The sequence below is a fragment of the Trichechus manatus genome, unplaced genomic scaffold, assembly GCF_000243295.1.
Source record: "Trichechus manatus latirostris isolate Lorelei unplaced genomic scaffold, TriManLat1.0 scaffold00003, whole genome shotgun sequence".
Classification (NCBI taxonomy): Eukaryota; Metazoa; Chordata; class Mammalia; order Sirenia; family Trichechidae; genus Trichechus; species Trichechus manatus.
In genome coordinates this window covers 28748881-28761478 of record NW_004443939.1, presented here as the reverse complement: position 1 = coordinate 28761478, position 12598 = coordinate 28748881, and positions in this window count along the sequence as shown.

The window sequence follows — 12598 nt, the reverse complement described above, 5'->3', positions numbered from 1 at the left end:
CTAAAAAAAAAAAAAAAAAAGAATAATGCATTTTTCAAAGAAATAGAAGTATAAAGGCTCAAAGCAGAAAGATAACAAATCCTACAACTCCTGATGAACATTTTTATGTAAACTCATTCATGCCTTAATGGCCCAGGTTAACAGAGCTTTACAATTAAGTGCCCCTGTAGATAATTTCTCTCAGCAAGTCTTAAGTGATGCTGGTATTTTGTTTCAGAGTAGCATTAAGCCCAAGCCCCTTGGTCCAATTACATTTAGCATTTTACCTTTGAAAAATTCTGTCATATGTTAAGATCAACAGCTATGCCATGTCATCCTGTAAAGATAGAAAGTAATGTACAAAAATAATTGTTAAACCAGCTTTCTAGGGTCAGGTGAAATAACAAAATAAGATATTTATCTTCACAAGTCATTGAAAAGCAGTCCTCTATTTGTTTACATTACATGGACTTTTGGAGAGCATTATTTGCTGCAAAGATTGACCTGCCTACTCAATTTTTCTTAACTAGTCAAGATTCAACCTTTGTATTCTTCTTTAGATTTGTTGATTTGTTTACATTCCCAGGAGTATTATCACCAAATCATTTAACTGCACATATTCCAATCATTTCATCTGAAACACACAGATCAATCAGAAAAGAAAAAAAAAAGCCTCTTTTGTATTCAGTAACTACTAGCCAATCAATTCATTAATACAACGACAGTTTATTAAATAGGGAGATCAGGACAGGCGTTGTGTGGGTTCAGCAAGGCAAACTTGCATAAAACAGACATGAGTCCTTGCTTCCTAGAGATTTACATTATTGTTTGTAATATACACTTTTTATTCTTCTGTATAACATGTCACTTTGATGACTAAGGTGTGTCTGACCCAAGTCATGGTATTTTCAATTGCCTTGTAAGCTGGAGAATGAATTAGGAAGACTGAAGAAGAATTTATGCCTTTGAATTCAGGCTTCGATGAAGAATACTGAGTATGCCATGGACTGCCAGAAGAACAAACACATCTGTCTTGGAAGAAGTACAACCAGAATGCTACTTAAAGGTGAGCATAGTGAGACTTCATCTCACATATTTTGGACATGTTATCAGGAGGGCTCAGCCCCTGGAGAAAGACATCATGCTTGGTAAAGTAGACGGTCAGCAAAAAAGAGGAAGACCCTCGATACGATGGATTGATACAGTGGCTACAACAATGAGCTCAAACATAGCAAGAATTGTGAGGATGGCGCAGGACCAGGCAGTGTTTCATTCTGTTGTACACAATGTTGCTATGTCTGGCAACCAACTTGGTGGCATCTAACAACAACAACAACAAATAAACTGTTTACTATACAGGTTTATTGTTTTTTACCCTCTTGTTTATATCATGACTGTGAATGATAAGCTCAAGTTATTTTTCATTCTGGTATTGGGGATACCATACTCTCCCAGTGAGATAAGATACTGGTTTTCTTATCAGATTTATTATTTTAGGTGATTTTCTAGACAGCACAGCACTTCTTTGCTGAAGAATTCTGTTACCTATATATCATTCATGCTTTCAGCAGGGTCATTATCTCCAAATTTAACAAGAAATAACATTTTTCTATATAAAGCACGAAGTTAAATATTCACTGGAAATTCATCGCATAATTCTGATCAATTAAAAATTGATCAACATTACATATTTGAGGGGTTTAAAGCAACACAAAACAAAGCAATGGTGCCAAGACTGTCTTTCAAGTCCTTCCAATGACTTTCGAGTGACTCTAGGGAAAAGGACAAGGATGTTTCTTCTGCTCTAAGATAAATTATCTTCAGTATTAATTTCAGGATCTAAATGGTAATAACGAGGCAGGGAAAGAAAAGTAGAGTGATAGCAGAATAAAAAACCTAAAATTCCTTGTCCTACAAATATCATTCTCAGATACAGAGAGATTTTACCTGCCAATTTAAACAATTTGGGGACAATGGTACTCTCAAAAGTAGGAATGTGTATGAGAGGACAGTGGAGAAAAGTGTAGACTCTTTAATGGTACTAATACGTAGGGCTACTCATTGCAAATTAACATTTTAACCCAATTGGGCCATTTCTCAAGTTTACTTTCTAGACTCAAACTGCTCTGGGTGTCCAATTCCTATCCAGTTGATTCTGACTCATGGGGCTCCATATGTGTCAGAGTAGAGCTGTGTTTCATAGGAGTTTCAATGGCTGATTTTTTGGAAGTAGATCACCAGGTCTTTCTTCCAATGTACCTCTGGGTGGAGACGCATCTCCAGTGTTTCCCTTAGCAGTCCAGCATGTTAACCCTTTGAACCACTCAGGGACTCTGGGTACTATACAAGAGCTGAATTTTAGTTCTGAATCTGCTGCAAAATAAGTTGCATCTTCAGTTGAGTTTTTAAAATTATTCAGGGCTTAGGTTAATGAAGGGTGAAACTAATGACCTCCAAAATATCTCCCAGGTCTCCCAATCTAAAAGTACTGCTAATTTATTTACATATCACAATAACAGCATGTGTATTGTTATATTGTCTTCCTGCGTCAGCCAGTTCATTTTATCTGATGGGGGGTGGCTACCTGCGAAAGGGGAGGGGTAACAAAAGTATTTACTATATTTTTGGAATAAATAAATAAATAAAACCAGTTTCCTGGACATACAACGCATTGTCATGAAACTTGGACCTGTGCCTAATTGTTTCCAGGCACTAACACTTTACAAACAGGGGAATACACTAATGAGATATTGTTCTAATTCTAGAGTTACCTTTTTTTTTTTTTTTTCCTGTTTTCCAAAAAGTTAGCCAAGCATTGGACATCTTGTCCATTGTGAAAGAAAAAAAAAAAAAAACTACCTTACTACTAGAATTGAGTTTAAGTTTTCTTTTTGGATGCTTCTAAGATGGAAGCATTTTTCTGTAATGCATTTGGCATATGGCAATTTTAAAATGTATGAGATCACCTCCTTTCCATGGATACTTCGCACAGTGCTCAAATTCTTATAAGTAATATTCCACACAGCTGAAATCCCAATTAATAAACAGGTTAGTGTTCAAACCTCTCTTTCTACTGATCTGTGATGGCCTCTACTTCAAGGACTCACAGTACAGTGTCTTGAAAGACCCAACTCATCATAAGGATTACAATATGGGAACAAACTCTCCATAAATATTAAAAATTATCCAGGCCTCACAGATGTTCACTCTGCTTATTATCTGCAAAATTTCTGGGTCAAATGTTTAGTATGAATATGTTAGTATCCACCAAAGATTGGTTTTGGCAGGGTATATGTTGATATCAGCAGGAAATAAATAGGAAAACATTAAAACGTATGAAACTTTAAAACAATAGCTTAAAGGTGTTTTATAAACTACAGATGGCTTACACCACTTAAGAGAAACAATCAGGACTGCAAAAAAAAGGAAATAATTTGAAAATAATGTCTCCCATGCAATATGTTGTAATTAAAGCAGAGATAAGCAATATGGAAATCGCCTCTTAGCGTCTGTCTTTATATTATAAGAGAGATTAAACTAGAAAGTATGAGCATAAAATCAGGAAAAAAATTGAAAATGATCACAAGGGTAATCTTAAATCCTAGAATTTTGCAAAACGGGATCTTATTAATACAATATCAGACATACACACACCCACAAAACCCAAATCCACATAAACACCACATTAAAAACACAGACCATCTTTGACTATTCTCTTTCTAAGAGTTACCAGCACTGGCTATCAACAACAACAACAAAAAAAAGAATAAAACAAAGCTTAGTATCAAGGCAGATAGAAGCTGAAGGTCGAACAAGTCAAGTTTGCTGGCTTTCACAAATTTTCTCCTCCAGAAATGCTTCCAGAGTTGGGTAAATCACTCCATGTCTTTCCCTCCTCATTACTGAATGAGTGGATCAAACTAAAATATAGCTTTCCCACCTTAGGCTGTGATCTTATTAGCACTTAGAAGTTGAGCAGCACGGAGCACAGTGAGGATTGTCAGTGTACAGATGGGAGATGACTGCAAAAAGTAGGCAACGGAGAAGCTGGGGGCTGTTCATTTATGTTCTTCTCATTCATAATTGAACCTGTGTGCCAGTGTGGAGCTAGAAAGCACCCTCGCTTCGGGTACTGTCTCTGGAAAGTGACTTTAAGCTATGTTCCCTAAAATTCCCATGCGATTTTTTTAGAGTAGTTAAGGGAGTCTGGATTCCCTGTGGCAAAATTCCAATGAGGTCTATGCTGTATTCATACATTCTTGACTGCAAAAAAAAACCTCCTGTTATCCCTATATTGAGCTTGTGCATTATACAGTCTTGGAATTTCTTTGAATAAAATGTTTTTTGTATTAATACATAAAGGAACGTGATATAATACTTTTTATTGAATATATACTTTGGGTGCTGGAGCAGGAGAAGGTCTTGGGGAAATAGTGTCTCTAAAGATGCAGAAACTGATTCAACTATGACGAATTAACAGGTTTTACAAATTGTCATAAAGTTGGATTAATGTAGTATATGTAAGCATTATGTTTAATTTTTTGCATAAAAACTGATATGAATATAATAGGAAAATTTAGATTCTCACAAAAGCATCTTTAATAGTTACTTCCTCCCATTCCTGGACAATGATATCCATCTCTCCCATCTTAGGTGCCTTCCAAACTCTTACTATAAAATGTAACTCTCTTCTTCAAAACACTCTTCTCAAGTTTAAATCCCCATGGCTTTGATTATTTCCCTTCATCAGATAACCACTGTTGATTGTCCACATTTCTCAGATAATTCTGTAAAGTATGTATTAACATGGGAAAGTGGACTGCATATTATTAGATCTGAGTTCTGATTTCATTTCTGACACTGAAATCCTTTGAGTTTATATATATATATATATACACACTCTGCTTTTCCTGATTACCGTCTTAGGCTAGAATGAAATAATGCAAACACCTTCACACAAATGATGAAGTGCTGCAAGAATATAAAACACTTTCCATATTGAAGATGGTAAACAAGACACTGTCCCTGTCCTGATGTGTTTAATGAAAGACTTACTCAAACATAAACTTTCCTATGGTATTGGTGTACTGAGCACAGGAGACTCTTGCCCAAACACCATTCCGAATTCAGAAACTCTTCTTTTTCAAATTTGATTAAGAAATGATTATTCACAAAGTCCTCATAAAACCCTGGGAACCAGGAAGGAAATCATGGAACTCAGGAAAAGGAGAACACAAGAAAAGATGGGAAGAGAGGTGCAAATTATGAATATGAGGAAAACAGTGAGGACTGATTTCCTTCCATTTCTTGTTAGTGGAAAAGCCACAATCACCACAATAAAGATGGATTCTACCTGGCCAAGGAGGAATTAGAATATTCTCAGTAATAGGAGCCTGAAAGAAGGAGGTGAAGAATGAACAAGAAGAGGCCAAGGAAAGCAGACACAGATGCAGATGATGTTCCTGGAGAGATAGTCAATTCATTTAACTGCTTGGGGATCAAAAACAGGATACCTCAGATCAAATCAAGCCATGCAATAGATGTGGGATTTCAATTTTTACAGGTTGATTAGATTCTATTTTCACTGAACCCTGTGGACTTTCTGAGAGGACTTAAAACTCCTTTTGGTGCTCTGCAAAATTTCCCTCCATGTAAATTTTCTGCAGAAGAATTGCTTTGTAGATTCGCCACTAAACAATAGCATGGAGTGGATAGATGCCACAATAGAGACAGCCAAGGGTGTGAACAAAATTCGTGAATATCCAACCCCTAGATCATTTGAGTGAAAGGAAACCCCCGTTAGCAGTCACACGCTATTCAGCATCAGTGTACTCTTTCCAAAACTTTACTTCCTAAAGGGTAAATATTCCTCTGTTTTTTAACCCCTTAACACCATGTGCACAAACACAAAAAACTAGTGGTTCTGGCCCAGTGCGTACTTGGCATAGATGAAGTATCCAGAGGGACAGATATTCAACAAAGGGAAATGCAAACCACAGCTGCAATTGAGTTCTCATGTGAGGGGCACATAGCGACTGAGGACCTGAGCACCTGTGGCAGGTGTGAGAGATCAAGTGCCCTAAGTCTCTCTTGTCAAGGAGACTAATAAGCAGGTGCATTGAAGGTCCCTACCTTTCCTAATTGCCTGCATCCTAGGCAGAACTGCGTGGTATTTATTAAAATTGTCGTATTGCTAGGCACTCCACGTAGCTGTAAGATCAGAGAAACATGTAAGTATAATGCAACAGAGGGAAATCAATTTCTCCTGAGCTCTACACCATTTAAATCATGTGAATGCAAGTGGGGAAAAGCCAGGCATTGGCAGACTTAGGATTCCAAGCTAGGGAGCCTGTTGCGGGAGAAGTTTCGTGTGCCACGATGTGAATTATAGCAAGACTCAGGTGGATAAGCGGGAAGTGAGAGGTCTATGCGCTTGGGTTTTCATTTCCAAAATGACTTTGTTGATGTCTTTTCAGTTTAATCCTAGAAATAAACAACTTGGGAAAGCAAGTGGTGATTGAAAGTAGGAAGGGGAAGAAGACTTCAGTAGGCTGTTTCTGTGGAGGCAGGGTCCATAAGCCCTTCAGGATTTAAAGAGGAGGGTAAGGGTTTTAATGGGATTCTAAATTGTATTAGTAGTCAGAAAAGGTTTGGGGTGCACTGTGACCTGCTTTGCAAGCACAACAGGTGGCTGCTTTTCAAAGCTGACCTTTCTCAGATGGTGGTGTGTTTATTTCAGTCTGTCCCAGAGAAGGAATAAGAAAACACTGCTACTTGGCCATGAAATTTTAGTTATTAAAAACAAAAAACTAGAGCTACTCTGCTTAATTGGGTAAACTCCTAAAAGAAGGAACTGGGGGAGAATTCAGGAGGGGTTAGGGGAAGGATGACTGCTCAGCCTGGAAGGAACTCAGGCCGAAAGTCCCTTGTCCAGGAACTGATAAGCGGAAAATTGGGCTAAGATGAAACAAAAGTAGAGAAACTTGAAACAGGTGGCAAGCAGACCTTAATTATTCTATAAAATTCAGGGCAGAACTCCAACAGTGGTCTGTTTAATTCCCCCCTCCTTTCCTGTCCCCCTCGCCTCATCAAGGCAGTTTCTAGGTATCAAAAACTCCAGGACATTCAGAGACTTGGCTCCAAGGTTAAGAAGGAAGTGCTACACTGTACTTTTATATAAAAAAGTTCAGCTGTATCTCAAACTCTATTTCCTTTTTAATTACAATTTTCTTACCTGAGCCTCAAGTGATTCTAATGTTACCATTAACCCTGGAGGCTCGAGTTATTTTTATGTTCAGCGACAAGTATGGAAACCGTAGTTTCTACATGGGCAATTTCTTCCCTCCATGAACTTTAACCAAGTGGATAGCATCAGTCCAAAGTTCCTAGTTACTCCTGCCCTATAGAGACAAGTGCCCTAGGGAAAGCTTAGAAATTTGAAATAAACTGAAGATTATATTGCTTCTGAAACATTTGGGCACCGTTGAATTAGAGAACAGACAGTAGAATGTTAAAGCAAGGATGTTCTAAAACTGGGATTTTTATAAAAGATGTTCTAGTGGCTGTTTTAAATTGTAAATTGTCATTTTGGGCCAAAATTTATTTGGAAAGTATTATTAAGGAGGATTATTAAGAAAAGATGGATTCTATTCTATACAGGAAAATTATATATTTGAAAAAAATTATAAACCTTTAAGAGATTTGGCTAGCAATTATCTCCAATTGCATCGTTTATGACAGGGATGGCAAATGTATGACGCATAAACTTCCACGCCAATTTTTCACTCGTGGTAGATATTGTCAGTCTATAATAAGAGTAGTTTCACTTTGTCAAATATTGCTAGCTGGGTCATTAAATGAATTTTTCCCTTCTTGGGCATTCAGCTAAACTCAGTTTTCCAACTCTCTTACAATTAGAAATGACCATGTGACAGCTCTATCAGAATGTGAGCAGACATGTTTTGCACTGCGTTCAGACACGGCCCAAAAATTTCACTAAAATGTGATTCTTCCTGCTGGTCAAAATGGAGACGACTCCCAATGTGGCAGAATTTATTATAGAACTCAGTATTGGAAGGCAGTGCTGCTATAACAAAAAAGCAGTATGGCAGCAGGTGGTGCTGAAACTGATATCTAAGGCTGGAAAACTAGAGGTCCTTGAGGACAGTGAAAATAACTGGTAAAATTGTTGCCCATAATAACTTGAAAACATACCTTAACATATTGAGCGAGTGGCTCCAGAGGAAGTGGCTGGAAAAAATCCACAGTGCTGACCATATTGGCTAGTTTCAGCAAGCATTACAGGAATGAGACGTGAAAGAAAATGGAAGACCAGAGACATGGGTCTTCTAGAATTGGAAAATCCATCTACTCTGGACCCCATGACGGAAGTCATAACACTGAAAAATGTTTTTCGTGACAAAAATCTTGTATGACTTTTCAGTTAAACAAAGTGACTCAGCATTACCCAAGAGTAGAGAGCTAAAAAGGAGAGAAACATTGGACTTCGATGAAACTTTCTGTTAACCCCATGGGGTGTTCTGAAGCTAGGATGAATTTTCATTATCTCTACCTTACTAACTTCTCCTTTTACCTCACCCCAGAAAATATTTTTCCCTCAAGCTTTTCTTAAGCCCCGTCTGTAGCCCCTCATGCTCTGTAAGGTCTTCTCTCATCACAGCATATGAAGGTATCTTTCTCTGAAATCCAAAACTACTTATTGCCTGAAACATATCTCACAATTGTATTTGATGCCTTATATACTTAAAATTCTAAGCAGTGTGCCTTATCTCCTTCTGGAGGTATATACTTCTTTAAATAAGGGCTTATGTCTTATGTCTTTTAAACCTCAAAGCTTCCATCAAAGTACTTTGAAAATAGCATAATATAGTTTTGATTCATTAATAACATGCCAGTGCATTCAAGAATTCTGGCTTTGTTTCTCCTGGTTGTAATTAGTAATGGATTTGATCCCACCACCTATTTGTGAGCCTTTGATGATCTCCTTATTCCCTGAAGCACCATGACTGAAATATATACTTCTGTCCTCAGGCTTGAAGTTTTCTATGCTCCCCACCAATCTCTACAATAAACCATCTTCCTCACTCAGAATGGTAGATCTTTAGAGTCAATCTACTCAAATTCCTCCTTTCTTCTTTCTTTGTTCCTTTGTTTCTTCCTTTCTTCTCTTTCTCCCTCCCTCCTTCCCTCTCTCCCTCCCTTCCTTCCTTCCATCCTTCCTTTCTTCCTCTCTTCTCCTCCCCTTCTTTCTTTTCTTTCTCCCTTCCTTTTTTTGTGGATTTGAAAACTGAGTCACAAAATGGTCAAGTGGCTTGGGCAACATCACCTGGTAATTAGGAATGGAGCCTGAACCAAGACCAGTGTCTTCCAATCTTCTGCTAAATATTCCTTTCACTATACCCACCTTATATCTCATGTTAACGAACATTCACCAAACATGTAAATGCCTTCATCTCTAAACTTTTAGCCCTTTCTTTATATTTGGTAACAGTTAGGAAGATAGAAACTTGCCTTTTTATTTATTCTACTATGCATGGATCTTATATATCATGATTATTTAGATATTGCAATACTGATAACATAGTGACTGAAATCATAAAGAGACAATTGCCCCCATCATTTTTTGTAATCTTTAGGAATGTATCTATGAGATCTGGATTAACTCCCAAAGCCACAGAACTTTTAGATCACGTCTTAGTTATCTAGTGCTGCTATAATAGAAATATCACAAGTGGATAACTTTAACATACAGAAATTTATTCTCTCACAGTTTAGGAGGCTAGAAGTCTGAATTCAGGGCATCAGCTCTAAGGGAAGGCTTTCTCTCTCTCCTCACTTGTTTAATCTTTTATATCTTAAGAAAAGATTGAGTCAAGATACACCCGCCATTAATCCTGTCTCATTAACATAACAACAACAACCCATTCCCAAACGGGACTATAACCGCAGGCATACAGGTTAGGATTTATAACACATATTTTTAGGGGACGAAATTCAATCTATAACATGTCGTATTTATGCAAATATACCTCCCATTCAATTTTTAACCTAGATAACACTTTGATCCATTAAAAAGTCCTTAGATTTAGGAAACCTGAAAATTATAATTAGCGTATCTTATCAACCCTTATCAGCCCTAGTGGCACAAAGGTTAAGCTTTCAGCCTCTAACTAAAGATCAGCAGTTCAAATTCACCAGTCACTCCTTGGAAAACCTATGGGGCAGGTCTACTCTGTCCTATAGGGTCTGTATGAGTTGGAATTGATTTAACTGCAATGGGTTTGGTTTTTGGCTGTTTTATCATTCCTTCTAGTATTATAATATTTTAAAATTTTACTTTGATCAAAATAATACATCATATTACAAAAAGTACAAAAGAATTTATGTGAAAACTAAGAGACCCAAGTACTTCCCTTACCATCTCTAGATTCACTCCCTATATCCTTTTAACTGACTCCTTTTAGTTCTTATGGTGCTTACCTCTGTAAGCACTATATTGTAAAGTATTTACTCACTTCTATGATACATGAGAAACCCTGGTAGCACAGTGGTTAAGAGCTCAGCTGCTAACCGAGAGATCAGCGGTTTGAATCCACTAGCTGCTCCTTGGGAACCCTATGGGGCAGTTCTACTCTGTTCTGTAGGGTTGCAATGAGCCAGAATTGACTCAATGGCAATGGGTTTGGTTTTTTTTGGTTTGGTATGATACATGAAGATTTATTTCACCTGTATTCTCTTCTGCCTCTTCTTCTTATGACTAATAATTTTAAGTTTTATTTTTAATTCTCTATTGTTTGCCTTTTAAGCACTGATGTCTAGTTTCAATAGCTTTCAAAAGCATATCTTTATTCTCATTTGTGAGATAAGTATATTAGGGTTTCTATATTTTCCTCAACTTTTTCTATTATTTATAACTTTTGTATTCCTCCTTCCCTCAGCTACATTATAACTTTATGCTATCAGCACAGGACGTATTTATAATCTGAACCACAACTACTTTCAAGTCTTTTAGGTATACAGATTGACTCTAGTTGAGTGTTTACATTATTATGACTGTGTAAGTATTGTTCATTGTGGATCCAACTAGTGGTGCTAGAATTCATGGGTCCAATTTGTGACTCCTGGGCTAGTCTAAAGAGAATGTTCATAGCATCAATATCAAGTGGATTCTCTTTCTTTATGCTCCTTCGGTTACTCAGAATCAGACCACATCTCAGTTTAGCTTGCATTTCAAACACATTGAACATGGACATATTTTTGTAATTCTGAGAGCTGCTAAAATATTTTCTACTTTATTACTTCTTTTTGCCTTTATCATATTTCATTTTAACTCCAATATTCTGTTTTCTTATTTTTGTATTTTCTGGAGATCACTATCCAGAGCCTCTTACTTCCTGCTTCCATCAGAACTAATTTATTTTATAGACTGCTGCATAGTACCCTTCTGGGAACTCCTTTGTTTCTTTTTTTTTTCTGACTTGTGTCAGATATTTCCTTTATCCTATGTCTCTCTCTGTTTTTGGTTTACCTCTTCATTGTGATGGTGCACATTCTCCAGACACTTCCTAAGAGAGGCTTGGAGAGGTCAATTTTCAGAGTCTTTGAATGTCAAAAAAGGCCTTTATCTACCCCTCAACTGTGGTTGATTTCTTAGCTTGATATAAAATGTGGATTGAAAACCTTTGTTCTCAGAATTTAAGTATCTTTTTTATTTCTGGCTTATGCTCATTACATGTCATCAAGTCGATTCTGCTCATAGCAACCGTATGGGACAGAGTAGAACTGCCTCATAGAATTTCCAAGGCTGTAATCTTTATGTGAGCAGATTGCCACATCTTTCTCCTGCAAAACAGCTGGTGGGTTCAAACCACTGACCTTCTGCTTAGCAGCCAGGCGCTTAACCACTGTGCTACTAGAGTCCCTTTTCTGGCACATAGCATATTTGAAAAGAAGTTTGATGTCTCTCTGGTTTTTAATGACTTTGCAGCTGACTTGTTTGTTTGCTTCTCCCCTCTGTAACTTTATTAAAATCATCTTTTCTTTATCTTTCATGTATTAGAAAGGGACTATGGTTTAATGTATAATTGCAAGGTCTCTGGAGGAAGATTGCTTGGGCTTATTTCAGTACTCCACTAACTTGCTGGGTAACATATGCCAGTTACTTAGCTCCTGTGTGCTTCAATTTTCTTGTCTATAAAAAGAGATAATAATAACATTTCCATCTCACTGTGTTGTTGTAAGAGTTAAATGAGTTATTACATGTAACATGCATAAAATAGAGCCTGGCATACAGTAAGTGCTATATGAATATTTTGCTACTATTATTTTCTAGTTCTATTATTTAATTGTAGCTTTCATATATTTAATATCTAAGAGCTCTTTCATATTTTTTGATTGTGCCTTTTTTATATCATCTATTTTATAGTTTATAAACCCAATAACTGTTTCAATATCTTTGAGAATATGAGTAAGAAATTTCTAAAATTCAGTGCTGTGAATTATCTGTTTCCTTTAGGACAAAAATTTCTTTACTTTTGTGTGTGTGTGTGCGTGTTTCTCTTTCATATAGTTTGCTCTTCTCATATACTAAAGATATTTA